Below are 25,659 nucleotides of genomic sequence, written 5' to 3'. Positions count from 1 at the left end.
TTCAGGTGTTAAAGTGAATGTTTCCAACCCAGGCTAAAAAATGTTCAATTGTCCTTTATCAAGACGCTGAACCACTTTAAGCCAATAGAATCTTGTTTGGAACCGCAGTCATTATAAGTGTGGGAGTTTGTGATTGAGAACACCATTGGTTTTCCACACACTTCTTCAAGATGTAAAGCACTTACAGAATGTTTTCTTGAGAGCGGCACGTGAGAACCAATTGTGACAAAATCTTTGGAAAAGGAGTCGTGTGTTTCCAACTTTTACCTTCATCAGCTTGTGTGTAGACACAAAGTGAGCACCTTACTCCAGCAATAGCAAGAGTGGAAACACAAAGTTAAGAGAAATTATGGAGGACATTTCATACTCACCTGCCTGTCAATTGTTATTTAATTTAAGTAGATGTCCTTATAGGTTGCGCAATGATTCAAAGATTTGTAGGCGATAGACTTGCATTCATTTGAAATTCACTGGCTTGTTTTAAACTTTATTTTCATTTGTGGTTGTCAGATTCCTTTTTAGCCTTTATACTTCTTAAAATTTTTTTTTAAAACAGGTTGATACCAACTAAGCTGCAAGTGTGTGTAAAATATGTGCAAAGAAGTCGCTTAGAATGCTTGCACTTTTGAACTTGGCTGATATAGACTATTAAAGGACTTGAATGAGGATGAATCACTATTTGATTCTATAACATGGAAAGCTCTCCAGGAAAGACAAAACATTCTAAGTTTACTGTGAAGATGGGATCTTAGGATTTGCCACCTATGTTTGCCTTGTTTCAGAGCATTGGATTGTTTTGTGGAAAATCTGTTTTCTGAGAGTACTTGCCTTTGAGCAGGAAGAGTCACCTCGCCATGAAGCTAATATTAATAGTGTATCGTATGAGCTACACAATAACATTGAGGGCTAAAATAGTAATAAAAATACATTCATTTATAGAGTGCTTTAAGTCAAGATGCTGTACATCAATCACAAGCTGCATTTCAAATACCATTGGAAATGCACAAAATCTAAATGGTGCAATAGAAACTGGTAATGGAAAAACCTGAATTTTGGAAAAAACACTCAAATATTGTAAAACAGTTTTAATGCTTTCATGAGAAGGTCTTTCAGACGTTTCGATATTGAAATGTGTCACACAAGCGCTATGGAAAAAGTTTTCCCGCAAACACACGTCACAGATCGTGACGTACCTGGTCACGTGACCACTTCTCTTCAAGAAAACATGGTGCAGAACATGTAAACAGAAGAGGAGGCCGGGGAAGAGGGGACTGGGTTTCTAAGCATTATACTTTAAAATTATTACTGCCACATTAGACAGCAAACAAGAAAGGAATATGGAGTGTTATAAGGAGGTTCTGAGCATCCATCTCGTGGGATGAGATTTCAAGGGAGTTACGAAGCGCCTACCCAAAACAGCGTTCAATGAAAACAGGTTACTTGGTCGACATTTATTTATTTATTTATTTTTCTCTTGTCTGTACATGCTGTCAAAGGTCAACACTACAAGAAGTGCAATCATTATGAGACAGAAATGCATGTTTTGTTATTGCAATAAAATAAATTGATTTATTTTATTGCTTAATTGTGACCATCACCAGCCCTCCCTAAGGAAGGGTAAGAAATCTTTTATTATAGGGAGGATATAAAAAGGGAGAGCAGTGTTACACCTAAGTGGAGAGGGAGGGGGAGGGGGAGGGGAAAGGGAGCAGGGAGGAGAGACTCAAGGTAGGAAATAGAAAGGGTGGGGAAGAATAGATTTTTTTACAGTGAGGGTGAGATGTGAAGTTGTAGAACATATTGTGCTTATTATGTTGTGTAATCGAGCCAGTATAGTGACAAGTGTGAAGCTTAACTATAATGGTGGTGGCTGTGGACAGGGGGAATGAGTGAGTGGTAGTACCTAAAGCAGGTATTTGGGATTAACATGTCTAAAGTCAAGCCCAGTATGAGTTTTATCCCACATCCCAAGGCGTGCCAGTGCATCGTATACCAGTATATGTGCAAAAAACCGCTACCGCAAACCCAGGAACTGCCCCGGGCCCGCAGGTGCAGCCAGGCCAGCAGAAAGAGCGGGGGCCAGGGAGCCCCAGGCCACCCCCCCATGGCCGAGCAACCCCCCAGACGCCCCCAAGATCCCAGACTGAGAGACAGCCACCGCCCCCCACACACACCTCCGAGGCAGCCCCAAGCAGCCGAGCACCCAGCGCATCCCGCCACCGACCCCAACCCCAAGGCCCCCCGCCAGCATCCCGCCCCGCCCCCCCACCCCACCCACCCACACCCAAGCACCCAACCCCCAAGGGGAGGGCCCAGAGAGCCCCCCACCCGAGACCCCAGCAGCGGAGCCAAAGCCCACGCCCCGCAGACGGCCAGAGCCGCGCCAAACGGGCAGCCAGCGGGCACCCGCCGGCGGGCCCAGAGCCAGCAGGGACCAGACCCCAGGCCAGAAGGACCCGGAACGGAAGCAGCACCAAGAGCAGCGCCCCCAGGGACAGCGACCACGCCCATAGTCGCCGAGGGCATCAAGGGGATGCTGCAAGTTGCCCCGCCGGCCCCCAGGCACACATACCAGGCACCCCAGAGCGCGCCAGATCGCCTTTCCTTGATACTGCTCGTGCGATGAGCCCTAGAAAGCCCCCCCCACCAAAGGGCCCAGCCACACCGCAGAGCCCGGCTCACAGAGCGCCGCCCAAACCGGGGCCACCCGGCGCCGCACCCACAGGCATGGTAGGGCACGGCCCGCACCACCTGCCCCGGAAGACCCCCGCCAGGACCAGCCCAGCCAGCCGGCCAGGCCCGCCGGACCCCAAGGGCACCACCGCAGGACAGGGAACCCCCAAGGGCGAGCCCCCAGGCCAAACCCCCGCGGGGGGCGCCCCCCCACCCCAGCCCACAAACAGGCCACAACCCAGCAAGACCGAACAGCCCCAGACGGAGCAAGAACAGCAGCCCAGGCCCCGCCCCCCAACGGACAGCGCAAGCCACGGGGCACTGCCCCCCCCCCCCCCCGGCGCAAGGGAGACTGGCGGCCGCCACCACGGGAGCGAGGCACCCCAACGGCACACAACCGATGCGGAGCAGCAGCCCCCCGCCAAAGGCGCAGAACCCACCCACCTGCCAGCCCGCAGATAGCAGGACAGACCTACCAAGCGGCCGATACCGACCTCAACCACCGGAACAGCTAGAGCCGCCCCCCAGCAAAGAGCACCATCCCGGAGTGCCAAGCAACCCCGCCCCAACCCCGGAGCAGAGGCCAGCACCCCCCACACCGGCGCGGCAGGCCACCCGGACCCACACGCCGCGAGGTGCGCCCCCAAGGCAACCAGGAGACGAGACAAGCACCAAGCCCCACCCGTGGGGAAGGGGCACCCCCACGCCCCACCAGGCCGGCACCGCCCGGAGAGACCCCGCAAAGAGAGCCCCCAGCAACACCCCCCCACGCCCACCAGAGACCCACCGCCCCGCCACGCCCGACCGCACCCTCTCGATTCCCATACGGCGGCCTAGCCATCAACAGAGGGGCCCGGCCCCCACCCGACAGGCCCAAATGTGTGACGTTACCCACCACCCTGTTATGGTGCCTCTCCATTCCCCAATGGAGAGGCACTTCCCTATCCCCTGAGTGAATGTATGTGTTTAGTGAATGTATAAATGTACTTTGTCGATATGTAGAAACATTGCTTTTATTTTACGAAAATCTGTAATGGAAAACCAGCAACAGTGCTGTACATCAAATAGATTAACCATTAAACATATAAAAATAATCATAACAATAATATGAAAGACATACATATGAGTCCTAAAGTTCCTGTTTTTATGTAACAGTGTAAAAACAAGTTTTTAGCTTTGCCTTAAAGGGGTGGTATTATGCAATTTTTCACCCATCTTCATTTGTTCTGTTTTAGAGTTTTAGCCCTCTCAAAAGTCACTTTCTGAGCAGTTCTAAAAACGGGCTGTTTTGGGGCTTATTTATGCATATTCATGAGTAGGCTTGTCTGTAGATGCAGACTTCATGCCTCGCTCTTGCAAAGGAGATCAGTGATCACCAAAGCAATTTTGTTTTTGCTAACCACCCACTGTTGTTATTGTTTACAGCCAAAAAACTGCACATTACAATAAAACACATGGCTATTTCAGCGGCTGTTGTGATTGTGAGTCCGTCTCAGTGCTTCAGGCTGTGTTTATCACAGCAGCAGCAGCAAAGTAATTCAGCTGCTTCAAACACTGTTAAGCTGCTAAGTCACTTTCTTCTCCTCTTCATCTTTATTACCTACAGGAATAGTGCATTTAAGGTGATAATCATTTGTTTTGTCCAACTGCTGCGTCGCATTGTGTCACAAACACGTCAAATCAAGTCAAAGGTGATGCGAGGTGATATTAAAAATGGAACTGCTGCCTGGATGCTACACCGTTGCTGCCCACTGCTCATCAGGGAGGGTTTATATGCAGAGGACACATTTTGTGTATGTAGCTTTACATATTTTGCAATAAGGTATAATGTATATTCTATATTAAACCGCAGTGTTTGTTTTAGCTGTGAGCTAGTTTGAGAGGCAGGAGCTCACATTCTTAGGGTAGGAGGAGCCAGGAAGAGGATTTTCCGCTAGGTGAGTGAAAGTGATTTTTTTCTTGATACCGCCCCTTTAAAAACATTAATGGACGGAGCCAGCCAAAATCAGCGGGGAAGCTTTTCCATAGCATTGGAGCAAGGAATGAAAAAGCATGTTCCCCAACAGTCTTTTTACGGACCTTTCAGAGTCAGACATTCAGAAGCCCAGTCCCCTGGGATCGCAAACTCCGAGTTGGAACATACGTCCTCAACAGATTTCAACAAATAGACCAGATCCAACTATATATAGCCTTCTATCTGTGAGTATATGTATTGTAAAACCTCATTGCAACTTAAAAGCAATTGCTTCAAGCTGTTATTTTTTAAAGATTTTTTTTAAAGCAGACTGTGTTCCCATGTCAATTTGTAGGTGCCCAACTGAAAAAGTGGGACCTATTTTTGCTTGTTGAAACTGGTCCATGACAGGAAATGTTTGGAACAACTTAAAGGAGTAGGAACTTGTTTCCAGATACCACTGTGGACATCCATGCTTTGATAAGCCAGGTCAATTTTGGCAGCAAAAGAATACCTGTACAATGATGAATATGATAGATATCCCCTAATGTTGTGAGAAAACTCCACACTTGCTAGGGTTTTTCTTCAAAATCTTTAGCCTCATGCACAAAAGACTAGGTGTAGATTTACTAAGATCTCAAATAAAGGGGTGCAAAAATTTTGCGTACTTATATACTATTTCCTTATGTGCTGCGTCTCATTTAAGAAGATTTCAGCGTATTTCTTTGGTAAATGGACTTGATTTATATAGCGCTTTTTAACCACACTGAAGCAGTCCCAAAGTGCTCAGCTCATTCACCCAATCACTCTCACATTCACACACCAATGGGACAGGACTGCCATGCAAGGCGCTAGTCGACCACTGGGACTAACTTAGGGTTCAGGGTCTTGCCCAAGGACACTTCGACACATAGTCACTTACTGGGATCGATCCCCCAACCTCTCGATCAGAAGACGACCCTCTACCACCTGAGCCACGGTCGCCTGAAATGAAGTCTTTAAAATGTGAATGATCATGGTTCCATTGCCAATCAATCAATCAATCAACCTTATTCTGGACTCATAGTCCAAAATAGAATAAAATGACTAGACAAACAATTAAGATGGCATTTAGGCCAATGTCTCCACAAGTCAGACTGATAACGTGTCTCACTCCATTTTATATTTGTGAGGGACACTATTATTTCATTTTCACACATGTTTAGTCGACACAAAAAGCTGTATATCAAAGTTCGTAGTTCTCTTTGGCATTGACAAATGTTTCTGTGGCACTTGACCATCTTGGCTTCATCAAAAGAACACGCAAAGCATCATTATAGGCCACCAGCAGCCTGCGCATGCTGTTCTATTTCATCCTTGCTTAAAGCTCTGGATGTTCCATCTCGTGCATGCGCAGCTCGAGTAATTATATCAACAAGGTCACCTGCGACACCTGGATGACACAGAGAGTCTATATCTACCAGTGTCATCACGTGATCTGTTCTTTCTATCTTCTCGCGATTGGGGATAACGATAGCAGGTCGGGTTGTTTGCTATTCACAGCTTGTCACTTGTAGCTTTGTAACCGTAAGGTTGGCGCCTCAAGTGTTCTCGTCCACTTGAAGCTGCGACTCGCTGTTTTCCCTTTAAGTGGGGCTGGGACAACACAGTCTGCAGCAGGTGAGTGCAACGCTTCGACTTAGTGACCAGTTTACCAGGGGCTGCCTGAGGTGAGTACCGTACACTTTATTGTCATCGGCGGTGATTCGCCTTGTGATTATGTGCTGGTTCAGACTCGGTAGCTCCGCGGCTACGTCGCTCTTTCTTCTGTGATTAAACAGCTAAGGTTACTCTGCTGTGTTGCTACGCTGCTCTGCTAACACCGTTGTGGTTACTCTGATTGGTGGATTCGCTTGTGTGAGGCCAACACGGGCCTCCCGGCACGTTGCTGCTAAGCGGTGGCCGGTGTTCTGAGTGTGTATACTGATGCTCTGGCTAACAAGGTGGATGCTCTCACCACTGAGTTTGCGCAGATTAAGGCCATCTTGCTTAACCTACAGACTGAACTCGGTGCACCAGTCTTTGCGGCTAACCCTGTTAGCATCATGTCCTTTGTTTGACACTGATGGTGATGGGCAAGAGGAGCTTGCCTCACAGGCTTCTCATGCCTTTTCAGAGGGTTCTAGTAGTATCTCTTCTGTAGGCTCAGTGTCCAGCCGTGGCACTGTGCAGCCGGCAATGTGCACGGCCTTGGCACGCCTTGGGTTGGAAGAATCCCCGGTTCCTATCCGAACGGCAGTCGCTTTTTTCAGGCAGGCCCCAAACACCTCGGCCCTTGTGGTGCCTCCCTCTGACCCTCAGACTCGATGTTTCTCTCCCATCATACAAGCGATGACAGGGCTCTGGCAGCCATGCATGATGCTGGCAGCTATGGCTTGGAACAGCTAGCTCCAGTTGAGCCCGCCATTGCAGCCCTGATAGTTTCCCCAGATGAGGCTGTGAGACTGGATGCACGCTGCCCTCGATCTCAGTGCAGGTTGACTGACGATCTTCTGACTCGCAGTTATAACATTGCTGCCCATATGGGTAGTACTTTTATATCTATCGTACTCATGAAGCCTCGGTGCCATGTGCCTGAGCCCGACTCATCTGCCCACCCAAAGAAGCACCCTTAGAGCTCATAACGCTAGCCTTGCTGCAAGGCTCATAAAAACGCCTCACATAAGCACCCACAGGCCAATATCTGGCCGGGAGGATATTTGACACTTGGTGGAGATCTGCGCTCTATGAATGCTCTTGTTTTTATGTATAGAACCTGTCTATCAAAAGCCATCAAATACTTTGAAAATGACTTCCTAGTTGATGCGACAGTTTTTCCTGAAATCACCTAGCTGTAATGCTAATGCAGTAATTGCTCTATTGACAAGGAAGGACACTTGCACACTAGACACATACAGAATAAAGGTTTCTCTGTCTATCATCCTTTGTGTGATGGAAACACAAAATGACATTAGGGAGGATAAAAGAAAATGCACATGCAGACATGCCATTCTCCTTTTTTCCCCAGTGTTTTCATATACGTGGCCTCTCCTAATGGTTGAAAGGGAAATGGAGGCACTCAGGCTGTTTCACACTCAGTCACACTCTGGCCCTTGCACTTCCTGGTATCACAAAACATACTGTTTTGACTTGGTCCAGAACCGCTTGACAGCATGGCTGGATTAAAAAAAAAATCTCTGTATTTCTTTACTCGTAGCCTTACAATTTGAAATGGATTTTTACAGGAACCCAATTCAAAGTCAATAATTTTCTTCTCTGAATTCTACTTGGTCAGTTTTTGTTTCTTGACTTCAGCTTTGAAAGGATCTGAAGTTAGTAAGGTAACTGAAGTCCCAAGATTTTTTTTACAAGTGTGACATCCATGTCAGAATATATTTACAATGTGTCAATATGAAGAAATGCAGATAAAATAATTTACATATGTATGTTAACGGTGCTCCAAATGAAAAATAATTGATTGTAGCAAGCATAGTTTATACTTTAATAGACTTCTGAATGCTAACAAGTCTTTGAAACATGTTTTTTTTGGATATGCGTTCGTGTCTCAAATACCAAAACCGATGGTGTAATTTAATGACAAAATTGTTTCAAATAAAATAATCTAGATTTTATTCTAGAAACATACTTGCTTTATGGCATATTTTAAACAGGTGTGTGTGGTTTTGTGCAGGCATGTGTGTCTATCTTTGTGTGTTGAATTTATCCACTTAGCTGGTTCTATGATCAAGGGAATGTGTGCTTACAAATTAAAGCCCAACACGTAGGTTTATGTTTCTGTTTTTAAAATGTGCCAATTCCCACATTATATTTACGCTCATTTCAATATAATTTTAATATTAATGAGCCAACTTGACGAAGGAAAAATCATTAATGTTAATTGAAAAGGGGCGCACAATGCAGAAAGTCTTGGAGGAAGTTCAAAATGTATGTGATGTACTTATACCATGGGTGCATAGCAGATGTGTAGGCTGATTGGTGAATATGTATATTAGCCTCAGGCTAAATAGCAGTCGACTCCTGTGTTTTGTTGGCAGAAGTGTGTGTGTGTGTGTGTGTGTGTGTGTGTGTGTGTGTGTGTGTGTGTGTGTGTGTGTGTGTGTGTGTGTGTGTGTGTGTGTGTGTGTGTGTGTGTGTGTGTGTGTGTGTGTGTGTGTGTGTGTGTGTGTGTGTGTGTGTGTGTGTGTGTGTGTGTGTGTGTGTGTGTCCCTAAATTTGATATCTTTGATTGAAGACCATCTGTTGCCAAGAGTATACTGAAACAGAGCTTAAGGTAGCTGTGGGATATGTTATGAAATTAAGGAAAATCCATACTTTTACTACTATTTGGCATAGTATGTTTGACATGTTGAGTTTATATTTGCTAAAGGGTTACAAGGCTTTATATTCTTGTTCCTTTTTCTATGGAAAAAGTTTTTTTTTGTGCCTATTTCTTGGTTACTTGTAGCAACTATAATCGGGAAAGGGGAAACGCATTGTTTTTTGTATTAAAGATACTGGACACAATTTTTTAAAATATCAGATAAAGACACAGTGTAGGCCTCATAGATCAATAAATCGAAGATCATTTGCTCAAAAAAGATAATGTAAAATGTAAAAACGTGTTTCATGACATTGCCGGAAAAGTTTTGTGCATTACATTGTGGGATGTGGTTTTACATCGTGACAGCTTTAGCAAATATATTTATAAGAGTTGCAGACTGCACCTTTAAAGAGTTGTTTGACTATTTTTTGCCAACAATGAAAATTAACCTCAAAACAAATTTAGGAATATTATATTAGTTCCTACTTCCTGGAAAGAGTTGTTGATGTCACAATGCAGCTTTTCTGGGCTTTTTATTGATATTTACAACTCTAATCTTGCCCAGTTTTTAACTTCAAACAGTCCAATAATTCTATTCATCTTTAAAGACACCTTTAGCATTAGTCTGAGATTCTATGTGTAACAGTAAATCCACTGTTTGCGTTTGTATCCTATTATTAACAAAGTTCAAAATCTAATTTCATTTGTGTTTACTTATCATTTCAGACTGGTGCAATCGCATTACCCTTACAGCGATTACAATGTTAGTTTTATAGTTCCATACGTGTAGTCTAATAATCTGGATTTCAATTTAAGTACAAGTGGTCAGTGGGCATTTCAGCCCCTGCCAGGATCCCTTGCTCAGAAAGACATCCAATAAAATTGGTTTTGGGATTTTTCCATGATTGCTTTTTGATCATGTATTTACAGTGCCCAAAGGTTGCATGGTGAAAGCTTATGCTGCAATCTGCCATACAACAAATCTTTTAAATAACAAATCCTGAACTGATGTGTATGTAATGTTTTGCAGAGGGACCCTGAAAAAACGCCACTCAAAAGTCTATTCATTGATATAAATCAAAAGTTTGACATTGGTGTGCTGTTAGGGTTATTGCTTTATTCGTTTATATGTTTATTTTACAATTCTTGTATTGTATAGAGCTGCCCTACAGGTCTTAGAACATGTTGTGGCAGATTAAGCTGCTACATTGGAGTGAGTGACATTAAGGCCAAGAATGTTCCGTTTTCATCAAGACTTGACAACAAGGTATAAACAATCCGATTTCTGCAGTGACCTTTAGGGTTGTTTACTAAGGGCAGTTATTTTACGTCTCTGTTCACCCACTACAGCATGCACACACAAGGATTGATTTGCGAATGACGGGACGATCACACACACACACACAGCACACATTCACATACACATGAAGCCCTCATAATAAGACATGGGCACATACACAGACTGATGCCTGGGGCTGCTTTTGGTGCAACCCAGGGATTGGCATTTAATCTGTCAGTCCTACAGGGCATTAGCCTACATTTTAGGATGCACACGAACAAAAATAGTCTGGGAAAGGGAGAGCATGCAGACGGATAGAGATGGGAAAGATTGGAAGAAATAAAGGGAGTTGGAATAATTTTGAAACGTAAAAACGACTCTGGTGAAATGGTTCTAGTATGTATGTTCATTCATTGCTTCAATCTAAAGAAATATCAAAATTGTTCAGGGTTGGAGTGAATTACATTTTTCAGTTACAATTACATTTTCAATTACCCATGTTCAATTATGATTACAGTGACCAGCATTTTTTTCCACTTCCATTTAAATTACAATTTTTTTTTTTTTTATCCTCAGAAAGTCAATTACAAATAAATTCTCAATTACTAAAGTTCTATTACAGTTAATACAGTTACTGGGCCTGAAATGAATAACCAAGTAAAAGTTAACCTTCCTCTTGTGTTACAGTAGCTTTCTGTTAGCATCTATTATGATAACAGGTCCTATATCAGCTGTAAAATACACTAAAAACATTTATCTATCATCTATTTTTTCCCCCTTTCTATTAGTTACATTGATAGGTTTCCTAATCAATGAAAATATAGCTTTTAATATTTTTGGTTTGGGCGTCAGAGCCTTTTTTGTGTCATTATACTCCTAGATTAATTTTTTTTTTAAATGGTAAAATGTGGGAAAGTTTGATATGAAACATATTTTAATTAATTAGCAATTACGCAATTACATTTATAATTTTTTATTCATTATTTTTTATTCATTTATTTCAATCGAATAGTGTGGCAAGAAACAAAACTAAGTATAGGCTACACAATAATAATCACATACACTTACAATTGAAATGGAGTGGGGAGAAGAAAAAGTTATTGAACCCCACCCCGATCTAACAGAGAATTAATATATATACAAAATAGCTGCTTCCTATTCAATTTTGGTTGTGCATGTGCAAAACCACACATACATCCTGACACATATTATACAGATAATGGCACAGGCAACAATGATTTTCAAATACCAACAATGGTAATGGGACTACCACAAGGGTAAGTAATATTGAGGATCTGGTACCAACAATGGTAGACGCAATACGACAAGTAAGTAACATCTAATCCAACTGTTAACACAATAATTGTTCCCAACGCTGATACTGTATGTCTTTTATAGATCTTGTGAAAGTTATGGTTCTCATGTTATGGTAAGTGATTGATCATCATTTATTACTCAATCACCATGGGTTCAGTTTTAAAGCTATGGATAATTCACCTTGAACTTCCTCAGCCCTGTTATAAGTCTGTCCAGCTTTGCTCTAACTCACATTGAAGTCAACCTGTTAACCTAAGTCATTATCTCTTTCCACAGCTCAAGCAGCTTATCCTTTTAAAATAATTTACCTGCTGTCATGATAGATCTGACCACTTTTATTTCTGCCTAAACCCAACAAACATTCATTCTCCCTCAAAGCCAGTCAGATTCAATTCTGTGCTATCAATGCTCAGAGGAAAGTTACAGCTTTACCTTTGCTTTTTCTTAATCTATTTAAAGTGATGATGGACAAGCTACATTACAGGATTACCTAAAGGCTAATAATATTAGATCTTATACCTTAAAAGACTTGGATCTTATCGGCTTGAGTCTGCTTTTCAAAGACAGGTATTATGTCCTCTCATTTGGACCCCAAGCACTGGAGTCCAAATGCATACACAGAAAAAACTAATACATATACTGCATTTGTACCTGAATGTCCAGTAAGACCCTACTCTGACCCAATTCTGTCTCGTGCAGAAAAACAACCATGAAATACAAGCCAATTTGTTTGAAGTAGCAACTGTGAATTTTTACATGCTTTTCTTTCTTTTTTTTTTAAAAAAGGAATTTATTGATTTGATAACAGTCATAGCTAACTGGTCTGTGAAAATCAGTCTGATAGTAATTTAGCCTGAGTTGAAGAGCACACTGTCAAAACAAACAAAATAACCTGTATAACTGTGTGCGGGCGTGCGTGCTTTTATGGAACCTTATTTATGGAGCTAAACAGCCTGTCTGACACCACACTAGTTTCAAATATCTTAAAAAGTACAACAAACACTTTCGCACACAGCTCATTTGTTGGAAATAAATGTGGTCGAGCATGATAATAAGGATTATTGATATGTTTATTTGAAGCAGCCTGCAGACTTATTGACCAACACAAGATTGATCAAAACGATGTCTTTTCTTTAATTTACATATAGACTTTTTTATTCCCCTAAGTTTAATTGTGAACATTATTCAGTTTGCATTCCGATGAAGCTGAACTGCCATGCCCAATTCCATTAGTGTGTGCATCTTCAATTTCCTTTATGGCCTTCACTAACAAATTTTCCTACTATCCTCTCAGATCACTTGAGTCCATAATATTCGATAAAGTTTTCAGTGTATTTAAAACAAGTTTAGCCTCATTCACTCACATACATTAATGCACGGAACATTTTTCAATTTGAGGAATTGCAAATGAAACAAAACACCAATTTTTTTAGCTGTTACTCCCAAGTTGTGCAGACCCATGGGTCCTTTTGCATAAAAAACACATTTTCTCTATTGTGGATTTTAGCGTCAGTGATGCATGGGCTTCAGCAAACCATGAAATAAATGGTTCCATAATCACAGCCTGTCACATTGTTGCTGTCCTCATAAGGTCTTTTTTAGCAGCAATCACAAACAACTCTGTGCTTTTCATCTGTACAGACGGCTGGGCTCTTAAGGCACCCCACCGTGCTCCTGCCTTTTTGCTGATCCCTGATTGTGGATTTAAGCCATAAGAAGCCAAGTTAATATAGGATCGAAGATAAAATGGGACCTTTTACCCTGGTCTCTTGCAACTAACTGGGTCCCCTTCATTGAATCCCAAGTCAAATTCTGCCTCTTTTTTTTTTTTTTTTTTTTTTTAAGGATTAATTTGGCTTTAAAGAATTTCTTATCGACAATAAGAAACCCATTTCCACTACTATAGTAATTCAACTAAATTGGAAAAAATATGAGCTGGGAAAATGGAGAGAGATTGTTTGTCAGGGTTAAATGTATTGAAGCAGTGCTCTCTCCATCAGTGATTAGTGTGGACTAAATGTCATGACACAATTTAGTCAATAAGATCAAAATTGAAGCTCAATTGTTGGCCCATATGTTTTCTGTTTGTTTGCTGCTGCTATTTTACTTTTTTAAATCGGGGTTTAAAACATTTCTAAGAGGATGAGTTTTTAAATGGGACATTTTGGCTATACTTTATATGTGGAGAGTTAAGATGTGTATTAACAAAATAAAAAAAAATAAAAAGTGAAAGCACAAGCCTAAATTTGTTTTGATCCATTAAGAGGTTTTTAATAACCAAACATACTGCAGCTTTTTAAAAATGTAAATGCTGTTTGTTATCATTGTTACCATTGGACAAGCAAGAACTGGAATAGAATAATACTCCAAACTTAATAAAATCTAAATTCTATAATAGATCTTGAGTAAATTTAACTTGTTTTGTTTTCTTCTTATTTGATTAATGTCAGTCAACCTACAGTACATGCTTGTGTTTGACTTCTGTAGTTCATTGAGTGACAGAAAAAAGTGACTAAAAGCTAACACGCCACATTGTAAATAGACCAACTTTTAATGATATGACAGGATTACCGGTGTTTCATGTTCTGTTTTCTTTTCTTTTGGTGTATTTCTGTCTTATTGTTCTAAGAGATTTACAGAAATGAAGGGGGGGCAAACCCCTTTGTAGCGGGCTTCTCGGACCTGTCATATATGGCCTTGAATTCTCACAAAAAAATAATAATGGATGATTAGGATATGGTGACACCAAAGACGTGACTTTAAATCTGAGAAAGGGAGTGAAAATCATTTTGATCATTGAGATGTGTTGTTTATAAAACTTAGGCCTTATTAAAAGTTATTCAGATGCAAACACGTCAACTTACACCAAAGTGATGGATTTGCAATTTGGGTAATAGGCGTTTCTGGGCAGCTTACCTCAAAGGCAAATACACTTTGCTTACCGTCTTTATTGTTCATTGATTTTTGTCCTTGGCATCGTGCTATGTACGGTAATTGTTCAGCCTTCAATATTGTGTTGTATGTGCAGTGTAAACTAAGATAGTTGATCTCATATTTTAACCTATGTAAACTTGCATATGGTTGGAGCAGATTATATTGTATTAATGTTATTGTAATGGTTTGTGACTTTACAGTTTTAAAGTTAATTTGGTGTAAATACTTTTTTTTTAAAAATTTGTTTCATATATTTAAAAACATTTATATTGAATGTATTTAATAGTATCAATATGTATTAATTGACAATATTAGAACATCATAGTCAAACATTAATATTAAGTTTTATGGCTTGTAAGAAAACCTTGACTAGAAAATGGCTCTAGAAAGATACACCAAATGTAAATAAGTGGATTAATCTAGTTTACAATATATGCACAATGTAAAGAGTTGCATTTAAACTAAGAAATCCATTTGACATATTTGCGGCAAATTGTAGTTGTTTCTCTTTTTTCATTTATTTTATATTAGTATTTTGTTAAAACTATATATATATATATATATATATATATATATATATAGTATATATATGTTTCTAGAAGAGAACATAATAATTTTGACTCTATTTACATACATTTTTAATTGATATATTCTTTGAAGCATTAATATTAATGATTTAAATTGCAATGCTTTGATTTTAGTGAGGTTAGTACACACTCAGCCAGAAATGCAATGGTACTAGTAATTGGCATAATATTTTCTCCCTGTGTTTTGGTTTTCAGTTTTTGGCCCTTTTTTTAGTTTTTGGTTTTATATAGTTTTAGAAAAATACTAATATAAAATAGACAAACATAAATACAAAGGCCATATAAAACAAGATCTTAAATCTTAAAGGTATCTTTCACAGATTTTACAGTTAAACAAAAGAATAGCTGCAATAAAATAATTGTTTATTGTTAAGTAATTGGAATAGATGACCAGTATCCAAAATGGCTTCTTAGCAATATCAATATCAATAACAATGATAATTAGTTAGTTTTCCTAAACTGTGCTAAAATATTTAGGAAGATTACAGGAATAAAGGAAAAAGGAAAAAATAAGGCGTGTAGCCAATGAATATAGCAGCGCGCGGTTGAGAGACAGTGTCAGCTGTAATAAGAAAACAGTGAATTATGTTAAGGTGGGAGGTCTCAGCAGGGGGCTGACAGGGGGTGGTTGTTGTTATTTGGCCTGTATATAAGGTTGTTCCACTGAGAGGGCTAACGTTATTGAGTGATGGTAGCTGTAATGCTCATTATGTTGTTTGAAAAATCTGCAACAGCCCTTGGAAAAGGTCACGTTGAAGAGGCCAAAGGTCCCTGAAAAAGGTTTGGAAGTCGTGCTCTCTGTAGTGGGTGATGAATCACCTGTCTGTGTCCGGGGGACATTGCACTACTGTGTGCATTTCATCCAGGGAATCATTGATCAGGGAGACTTACTACATAGTTCATGCTTTTATTAGGTTATCCCTGGTGTGGTTTGGTGGCGCACCAAAGGATGATTTAGTTGTTTTACTCATATTCAGTGTCTTTTTCTAGATCATGGTAAATTCTATTGAGTTTTTCTGTGGTAAAAGGCAATAAAAACCCTCCTTAAATTAACTTTTTTTTTAAAAAACATATCTTTTCAAAATAATATATTTTCTCTATGAGTATCTCTGAGTTTCAGATTTAAACTTTACTATATTATACTTTCCTATATTTACTATATTTTATATTATAGAAATAACATATTACGCAATTACATTTTTTTTTAATGTAGATTTTGGAAACTTCCAAAGCCCAAAAAACCTTGATTGGATCAAGCACATTTTTTCCAAAAGTGAAAAGAATATCAGTGAATATTTGCCTGATTATTGGGTGGCAGTATGTGTTTATACATTCTTTCACTAATTGCTGATTTTAAATGTGTCGATTCACTAATCGAATATATATAAATATCTGTGTTGGGTGGATTGTATTACAAATAGTTGTTGTTTTACTTTCTTTAGCACTTGCTTTTCACTGCTTAGATACTGTAGTTCTTCCCCCTCCCCCAAATGTCAGATAAAGTAATTTTAGCTTGCAGAATCTGTTTTTACATAAACTAAGAGGTCATGTTTTGAGCTGTGTTAACTAGTTGAAAGTAGTGAAAAACCTGAAACATTTTATAATATGAAATCCGGCGTGAGCAGCAGAAACAGTTTGAGTTTTCAAATGAAAGACGTCATGGCGAATAATTGGAAATGCATTTCTGAGAGCAGACACAGCAGGCTATTTCTAAAGTGAAATGAGGAAATACAGTGAAGTTATTGGCAATATAATTTAGATGTAAGTTGCTCAAGTGAGGAAGAAAGCTGCCTGAACATGCAAACAATAAAAACAGTGGGATTTCGTGGAAAGGGATTAAAAAAGGAAAAAAAGCTACAGAGTGTGTGGTAAAGATATGCCTGATGCTGCCAAACTGAACTGTATTTAAACTAAAATAATAATGTTAAGGGTAATGTAATAAACACTTCTAATAACAACATACCAAGATTCATTCCCCCTCAACTAACAGTCATATCCTATTTTACAATGGAGACGAGGCCAAATGAATAACACTTACTGGAATGTAAATGTAGTAGCACATTAACTGTGTGCCCACAGGCTTGGATTGAAGAGATATTCCAAAGATAAATAAATAGGTTAAAAGTTACTAGCAATAGTAATAAAAGTGCTCATTAACAGGACCCATTGTACAGTCTTATAGCAGCTGGGATAAATAAAGCACAACAAAAGGCTGCCCATAAACAAAGAATATAACCAAAGAGTAATAAACTGTTTGACACGGGAACCTTGCATAAAATGTTTGTGCCTTTATGCTAATCGGATTTTTTCTGTCTGTTCATGCTTACGCTAATATGAAAGAATTCTCTTTGAACTGACCAATGTAGAATGAATGCTCATACACAACTTCAGTAGTATTAGGTACAACTTGTTCTCAATTCTATTTACTTCATACATAGCCACCGCTCAACTTCCTCCATGTCTTTAAAGGGAAGTCATGTGCTTCCACATGGGTGTCACTCAAGTTTCACAGTTATTTTCAACAGGCGAGACTTTCCCCACTGCTGCTTTCTATCAACGCCTCAGTGTAGAGTGTTTGTCTACTTTTTGCATAGTCTTTTGGTGTTCAACCAAATCATGAAAGAAGAAGGAATAAACTATTTTAGATTGTCATCAGCTCTCGTCCTTAAATATTACTAAGATTATTTTCAAAGCAAATAAAACCATGAGTAAATTTAATTTTCATCCAGGCTGTTAACACGGAAGCCAGAGTTTTAATGACATAACACTGAAGAACCCTAGTCTCATGCAAACTGTATCTAAAATAAGAGTAAGGTCTGCATTTGCTGTGGTTAATCAAGCAGCTCTGACTAAATTACACGAAACAATGTTTAATTCAACAATTATTGCCTCGGGGCGTTCCCAGATTTTTAGTATTTTTGTCAACAATTCTTTTTTACATTGATTTTATTAGAAATGTATGATTAAAAAGTACCGCCTCAAAGTTACATATAAAGTTGTTCAAACATTGTATTAGATGTATTTATCTTCTCATTTTCCAACATCTGCTTAAAACAGAGATTGTTTGAAGAGTGTTTTAACTATATTTCTGAGAAGGACTTTCAGTCATGCATGTGATTTAAGGCACACATCACACACATAATTGACAGCGTTGGTTCATCCATTGCTTAAAAAAGATGCTTTATGAAGGAAGGCTGTTTGCTTTTCTAAATCTATTAATGCTCAGACTAGAGGAAGCTCAAGGTTTTTAAGTCTTTATCTTTTCACTCGTAAAATTATCGCATCCAACAAAGGCTTGACTTCTGTTCTGTGCAGTGAATTGCTAATACAGGAAAACTAACAAGTGTGCGGGTGACCTTGATGCTTTTGAACCAGTTTTCAAAAGTGTTGAAGCAATAGGGTGCTTTCAATTTAATTTGCAGCTAAAGAGGAAATGTGCACGAGATGAAGACAAATTACAGAAGAGGGTGAAAGGAAGAAGTGGGAAAAGAAGCAAAAAAACATGGGACTAAATGAGAAAGAGGTTATTTTGCTTCCAATTAATGGAAGCAGCAGACCCACTAGAGCCATTCCTATCCCATTTTAATTGAGCTTGGTTATTTCAGGCAAGTAACATATTCGTCATTTGGGAGCAGTTAGAGAGGTAGTGAAGAAGCCAGAGGGTGAGCAGGCCTCTCTCAGGTGTTGATGTGTTGTCTTCTTGGGCTATCTGCTGTAGGCAATTTTTTTCCCAGCAGGTGATGACAAGCTTTCACAAGGTCACACCATTACCTGTGTCTGTCTATCATTCTCTCTCCACTTTTCTCCACTTTTGCACTCTAACATGCTCTGGAGGTGACTTCATCGACTACTTTTCTCTTCTTTCACCTTTATTTATCAACACATCATCCTGACATGTAGCAGCTCTTCCTCTTTCTGTCATTGCATTCACATTCACATTACTGGTACTATGAGCTGTTACTGTATGCTATTGTTTGTTGGGTGGCTGATTTGACCTATTTTCTTTTAATGGTTTTCTTTTTGGAGTCAACTATACCACCTTCAAAGATTGACCCAAGAGGGATCTACCTGGATTTTCTTTTGCTCCTCAAATGATATTCTTCCTTTAATAATTAATGTTATTCACCAGACTATTGTTTGGAATCATTCTACACATTGCTTGTTGGTTTAAAGTTACATCTATCTATCTATCTATCTGTCTATCTGTCTATCTGTCTATCTATCTGTCTATCTGTCTATCTATCTGTCTATCTATCTATCTCAAACAACTCAACTCAACTGTATGTATATAGCGCAAATTACAACAAAGGCATCTCAGTGCGCCTAATTGAGTAAGAAAAATAACCCAACAAGATCCACATGAACAAGCATTTAGCGACAGTGATAAAAAAAAAAACTCCCTCTATTTTAGGAAGAAATCTCCAGCGGAACCAGGTTCAGAGGTGGCAGCCATCCGCGTTGACTGGTTGGGGTTAGTGAACAGAAGGGCAAACAAAATAGGATAGAAGGATAGTCCATCCGAGTGTTCCAGACAAGTTGAGCCACGAACCATTGATCAGTCCATCCTCGTGTCCTAGACTAGTTGAGCTGCGAACCATCGATCAGTAGCAGCCAACTCCAGCATCAAGACACCTGAAACAGAAAAGAGAGCCCTCAGCGAAGAGAAGGCTCAGACTGCAGGAAAAAGATGATACACTATGATACACTGGTTCCTAGTGGTTAGGTTAACATTAATAATAAACGTCTTGCGGCCTCCACCATTCTCTGAAATGCTACCACTACAGACGAGGGACAACACAAGGCAATCATGTTGTTCTTTGCCCCAATAGTGTATTTTTAAGTTTTAAAAGCGTTATAGAAAATTCACCATAATTTCATTCAGAGGAGTACTGTGAATCTTAGCACCTCATTAGAATTTGCACCAAGAAAGACAGAGTGACAGAGAGAGATGGTAAGCAGAAGAAAACAATTGAGAGAGAGATGAAAATGAGATTCAATTGCAGTCTTGGGCTTGATGTTATTGACAACCATCTGAAGTCTTGTGAACTCTTGAACTGTTGAATAAACAGCTTGAACTTTTAGGTTTGAATTGTAGATTGATAAAATGACACACTTGGTAGGCATTTAATTAATATGTTTAGTCACAAAAGTAAATAGTTCTAAAACTACTTTCACACTGCTGTACTGAGTTTAAAGTCAAAATGACACAAGTACAAGTCTTAATGAGCTTTAACAGTACCAGATATCGGCTTATATTTTGGCTCTCCTTTGTTTTCACACAATTTCTGGACTTAATGAACAATTATTTTGATCTGTTTGGTTAGTTGTGTTGTACTCAAGACCACACTACCCGAGACCAAGACTTGCCAGTTACCAGAATATACTGACACCAAGACTTTTGGGAGTCAAGAGTTAATTTAAGACAAATTTTAAAGAAATGTGACAGAGAAAATTTTCAGGTGTCTGCTAATCATGCAAAAATCTCAATTTCTCTTGTTCTACTAAATTCTTGCAAAAAGTTAATCCTTGTATTTATTTAAAAGCCACTGACAAGTCTAGAAATAATTTAAATATCTGTAATAAGGCTTTTTATTTGTCAGGTGACTAAGGCCTACAGTACGTGTTTAGAGGTATTTCCGATGTATGTGCAGGTTTTTGTAGGTGTCTGACACATAAGGCACTCAAAGATTTACAACAAGGCAGAACAATCAGTGAGCTAATGGTACATGTTTTTAACATGTTTCATTTATTCAGCAACAGTTTCAAGTATTTCTCCTCACATTAAAGAAATTGAAGAATAGCAGTGCTGGTCTTGACTGATCTTGAAGGAAAATACCAAGTCCGGCCAGTCCGAGACCAAGACAAGACCAAAAGCAAGACTGGTTTCGAGTACCACACTATTATTGGGTAGTGCTAATACTGGGAGGTTCATAGAAAATAGTGGTTTCAGGATTTAGGAAGGTATAGGCAACTAGTGAGCTGCAAGAAATCCATGCAGGGCTTTTGTCGTTAAAAGGAGATAACCGAACTTGGTATACTTCAGTTAAAGAAGAGGAGGGTAACATCTTAAATGCAACCAACTGACAATGCCTTAAAAGACTTAATACATTTCATGATGATATTAGCACCATCAGTCATGTGCAGTTGGTGCTCTTTCCCTTTGCGTCTTTATTTGCAAAGTGTCTTTTCCTTTGTAATTCATGCAACAAAGTCTCACCCTTTGTGGGCCTTGAACTAGATGAGTTAATGACACACAAGTTGGTGGTATCAAACCACTACTGAGTCACAAGGTGACCACAAGTGCAATATAACAGGTTAACAGCAGAGCAGTGATTATGCTTAGTATTAATATCACATTGTTTAATTTGCCCCTTTATAATGTGACGAACCTGCACCCCCACCCTAGCCACACAATACTCCAGATGCAGAGAATATGTAATGTGTGGTAGAATATATATTAACATGCCTTTTGGTGACATCTTTTTTGTAAGTTTCCACTCTAACTATGTGACACCATGTGTTAGAGCGCTCTTTTTTCTCATTTAATATAAATATATACTGTAATTATATCTATATATGTAAACAAATACTGCCTTCAACATATTAATTACTTATCGTTCCTCAAGTTTTTCTGAATTTCCAAATTATTTTGACTTATTGCATCACAATGGTTATACAGTGTTGCCTCATGGATGAAAATATCAGCATGACATTATAGCTCATTTGACAGATGGCATATGGGGAGCCCGGCGCCGACCCGCTGTTCACCTGCAGAGCAACACTCTTACGTGCTTGGACACGCATACACATGAACACACACAGCACCTGCTGCTCCACCCTTCTCTTACAGCTTCTCTCTCTTGATTCCAATCCGGGTTAGTAACATTTAAAGACAAGCACGGCAAGCCTTATTTGTATCTTTGTCTCTGTGGCTTTGTCCAACAGTTTGGACTTGTCATATTTTGTCTTTGATGTTTGACCTCCTGTGTGACACTGCAGGGAGGTTGCTACATGGTCTTGCGTTTCAGTGTATGCGTATACAAAGGTGAGGCAGCCCGAGAGACCAGCTGACTCAGGTGGCAGGTGTGTGACTGTGCACCGCAGCAAGTATAGCAGCTGCCGTCTCCCTATCAGATGGCTATAGTTACACACTCGGGTTTGTGAAACTGAACCAGAACCTGTGGCAGTGAAAAACGATCAGCCTCAATCTATTCTTCTACAGACAAAAACTTGTGTGCACTGAATAAACTAGGACATCATCGGTACGTCAACTCAAATACCCTGTGTGCTCACTGAAGAACGGCTTCAACGTGTGTTTCAGCTGCCTAGCTTTACTCTTATTAATTCATGTAGGGCAATGAGAAGTGAGAAAAGGTTAACAGCAGAAGCAAGTTGTCTTTTTTTTTTTTTTTAAAGCTGTTTCCTGGAATTGGGCACGTGATTCCTGAGGCCTTTTTGCTAGTGTTAGCAAAGGAAGCACTGACCTGGAAAGTATCGAGCAACTGAGATACTTTAAAGCTGCTGCCAGTTATAAAAGATGACATTCTCTTTCCCTAAAACAGAGCGTCCATTCTTTGAAGACCTTCAGGGTGACAAGTGACAGCAGAATTCTTTGGGAAACCTTGCAGTGGTGCACACACACACACACACACACACACACACACACACACACACACACACACACACACACACACACTGATGAACATACAAACACTCAAGAGGAAGTCTCTCAGAATGGATGTCACATCTAGATCCGATACGATAAAATATAGAGACGTGCTTGATATACATTAAGTCATGCAAGATGACAGTTAGAACTTTGACCTTTACATGACTTCAACTTTAACCCAGAGGGGTTGTTGTGAGGAGTAATTCCCATAGTAGAAGCGAAATACTGTGAGTAGAGAATAGATGACAGCAAAAGGTTGGTCAACTTTGAGCGAGATGCTATATAATGCTAAGATAAAAATAAAACAAAAAAACAATGCTAAAATACATTGTTTGATATCGGCTGTACACATAAAGGCCATTAGCCATGTGTAATGAATGAAATCAACAGTATTTGTATGTGCTTTGTAAATGGTTTCTTCAAAGCATAGATTGTTTTTAAAAGGTTTGTTTCTTATTTTACTAAACCAGTTGATGGACAAGAGCAAACTAACCATGGAAGCAGTTTCACCAAAACAGTTTTCTGAGTTTCAGGAGCCCAGGGCTTACAAGTTTAACTATAGTTATGCATGCAGAGAATGATGAATGTACAGAAATGCATACCGCCAGATGTCATCCCCTGAAAAGCACGGGGCGGGTGAGTTAGTGCTTTCATACACCCGGGGCAGTCCTTAACCTCTGAGGTGCAGTAAACAGATAGTTGGATGTGGAGGGATGGATTTTTCCTGAAGGGAGTTTGACCACATGTGGAATACAGTCTACCAGACTTTCATTCCATGGCTCCGAGGGTTTAGCAGTGATGTGGGATTATGTGCTTGTGTGGGTATGTGCTCCTGTCAGATAAGATAGCACAATGCATCATCTTTGTGCCATTTACATCGAGACACATCTTGTATAAACTTTGTTGTGGTGTACAGTTTTTGTCCAGCATTTCCCTCACGGTTACAAAATCACTGTACTTAAGCTCTGCTTTAAAGCTATATGGGCCGTGCCAGGCTGAAAGTTTGCAGCGTTAAAAGCCAAATACATTTTTAAATAAACTTTATATAAATTTTCAGGTTGAAAATTGAGATACTTATTTTTTAATGTGGGTATTGGTTTCTTAAATCTCCAGAAATAATAACTATAAAAAGATTTAATTCATATTTTTCTATAAATTAGTTATAATGTACATTTACATGAGGTTGATAGTGAGGCACGAAGCTACTTTACTAATTCATCAAAGTCAAAGAGTAAATTTTGCTAAATTTAGCACAGAAACATTTAAATTTAATAATACCTATCCCAGGGAGCTTGATTGGAGATGCAAGTTTTGTTACTAATATTTGGAGCACGGTGTAAAATTTGCATCCACTTAGAAGTGATGACTTTTGTGATGCAATGAGAAGATGCAACTTCATGTTGCTACACTAAAGAAACAACTTATGAATGCCCATTTCCATGTTCCTCCTACATTTTTTTTTAACTTAACCAAGGCCATGGAAGGTCTAAATTGCTACATATTAAACAGAGCAAGTGAACCACAGGTTTTTCTGTGGGCGTCTTAGTTTTTGTTCTTGTACTCTCTAGGCTCTTTCTAAATTAGCACAAGTGGCTCACTGCCAATAGCATATGCCAATGGACCACAAACTATTTATCACCACCAGGATTATGTGTCTGGTGTTGTCCCTTCCTGAAAGTGGTGAAGAATACTTGTGTAAGTTGCTGAAAACCTTAGAAGAACCTTGGAAACACTCCAGCTTTTATTTACAAATTCTTAAAAAGTGTAACATTAATGTTGCAGTTTAGTTTTGGAAATTTGAGGTTTACTGCAGATATGAGTAATGACCAGTAAAAATGATATCCTTGTGGGATATTGTACTAATGAGTTTTACATTAACACTTCTCATCATAAACACACTTTAGTCGAATTCCGTTTACATATCAGAATTTGTCAGTATAACATATAAATGTTCCCTTTTAACCAATTATTATGTTTGATGTTCTTCCAAACATGTTTTGGTGATCTTTGCTTTTATGAATTGAAAGGATGATATTTCACAAATGAGTTTCATCTAAAGAAAATGCCACCTCTATTCATTACTCCTAGAAAAATATTTGTAGTTGGTCTAATAAGCTAAATGTAATTTCAAAATGGCTTCCCTTTCCAGTAAAGCCTTTTTCTTCCAACAATTAATTCCTCTGCTTTCTTATGTTTTCTATCATAATGAGCCATGCCTTGAACCTCTCTTTTAATTGGTGTTGACTCAGAGGAATTTTTCTCTGCATTCCATAAATTAATTTTTACTCAGTAAGTAGAGTCCTGCACAGCAATTTAGTCAGACTACTGGCTTTGCGAACACTGCATCCTTGGCTTTTAAAAGAATGTTATTCAGAATAAATAAGCCACTGTTGTTAAATAAAGGGGTCTTTTAAAGGGTCTGATGAGCCACTGCGGAGCCACTTCAGGCCATGCGAGAGAAAATACATCAGCCAGGGAAATTAACTGGCTGAATAGAAGCTTACACTTTGTGGCTCTGTAATGAAACTGCCTTAGTCCTCACAGACCTGCTCTTATTGTACGTGTACTCACTTATCTGCTCTCATATGCATGCTCACATAGAATAAGTAATGATGCACTGACTCCCATTAGCATGGCACTCTTAGATATGCATTTATATGCAATGCACATAAGAAATAGTGGAACTTTATGTCCATTGCATATATACAACTCAACAATGTCCCACATCTATCTAAAAACAATATGTACAAATTTAGAATAAACATAAAATAAAGACTTGGTGCTGTGTATACAGGGCTTTAATGGTCTGCAGTTCACAGATGTGTATTATTATGAAACCTACAACACTGAAACCACGTAGTTGTCTTACTGTAGAAGCATATCAGTATTCCTCTGTCAATAAATACA

General features: G+C 39.5%; 1 protein-coding gene across 1 annotated transcript in view; it reads left to right on the top strand.

Annotated features, from left to right (window-relative positions):
- Window positions 1–25,659, top strand: part of cdkal1 (CDK5 regulatory subunit associated protein 1-like 1) — a 259,308-nt gene that overhangs the window by 38,908 nt on the left and 194,741 nt on the right. The window lies entirely within an intron of this gene.

Source organism: Gouania willdenowi, chromosome 16, assembly GCF_900634775.1.
Source record: "Gouania willdenowi chromosome 16, fGouWil2.1, whole genome shotgun sequence".
In the NCBI taxonomy this organism is placed as follows: Eukaryota; Metazoa; Chordata; class Actinopteri; order Blenniiformes; family Gobiesocidae; genus Gouania; species Gouania willdenowi.
The sequence above is the reverse complement of the archived record's forward strand: the minus strand, read 5'-3'. Positions and strand labels throughout refer to the sequence as shown.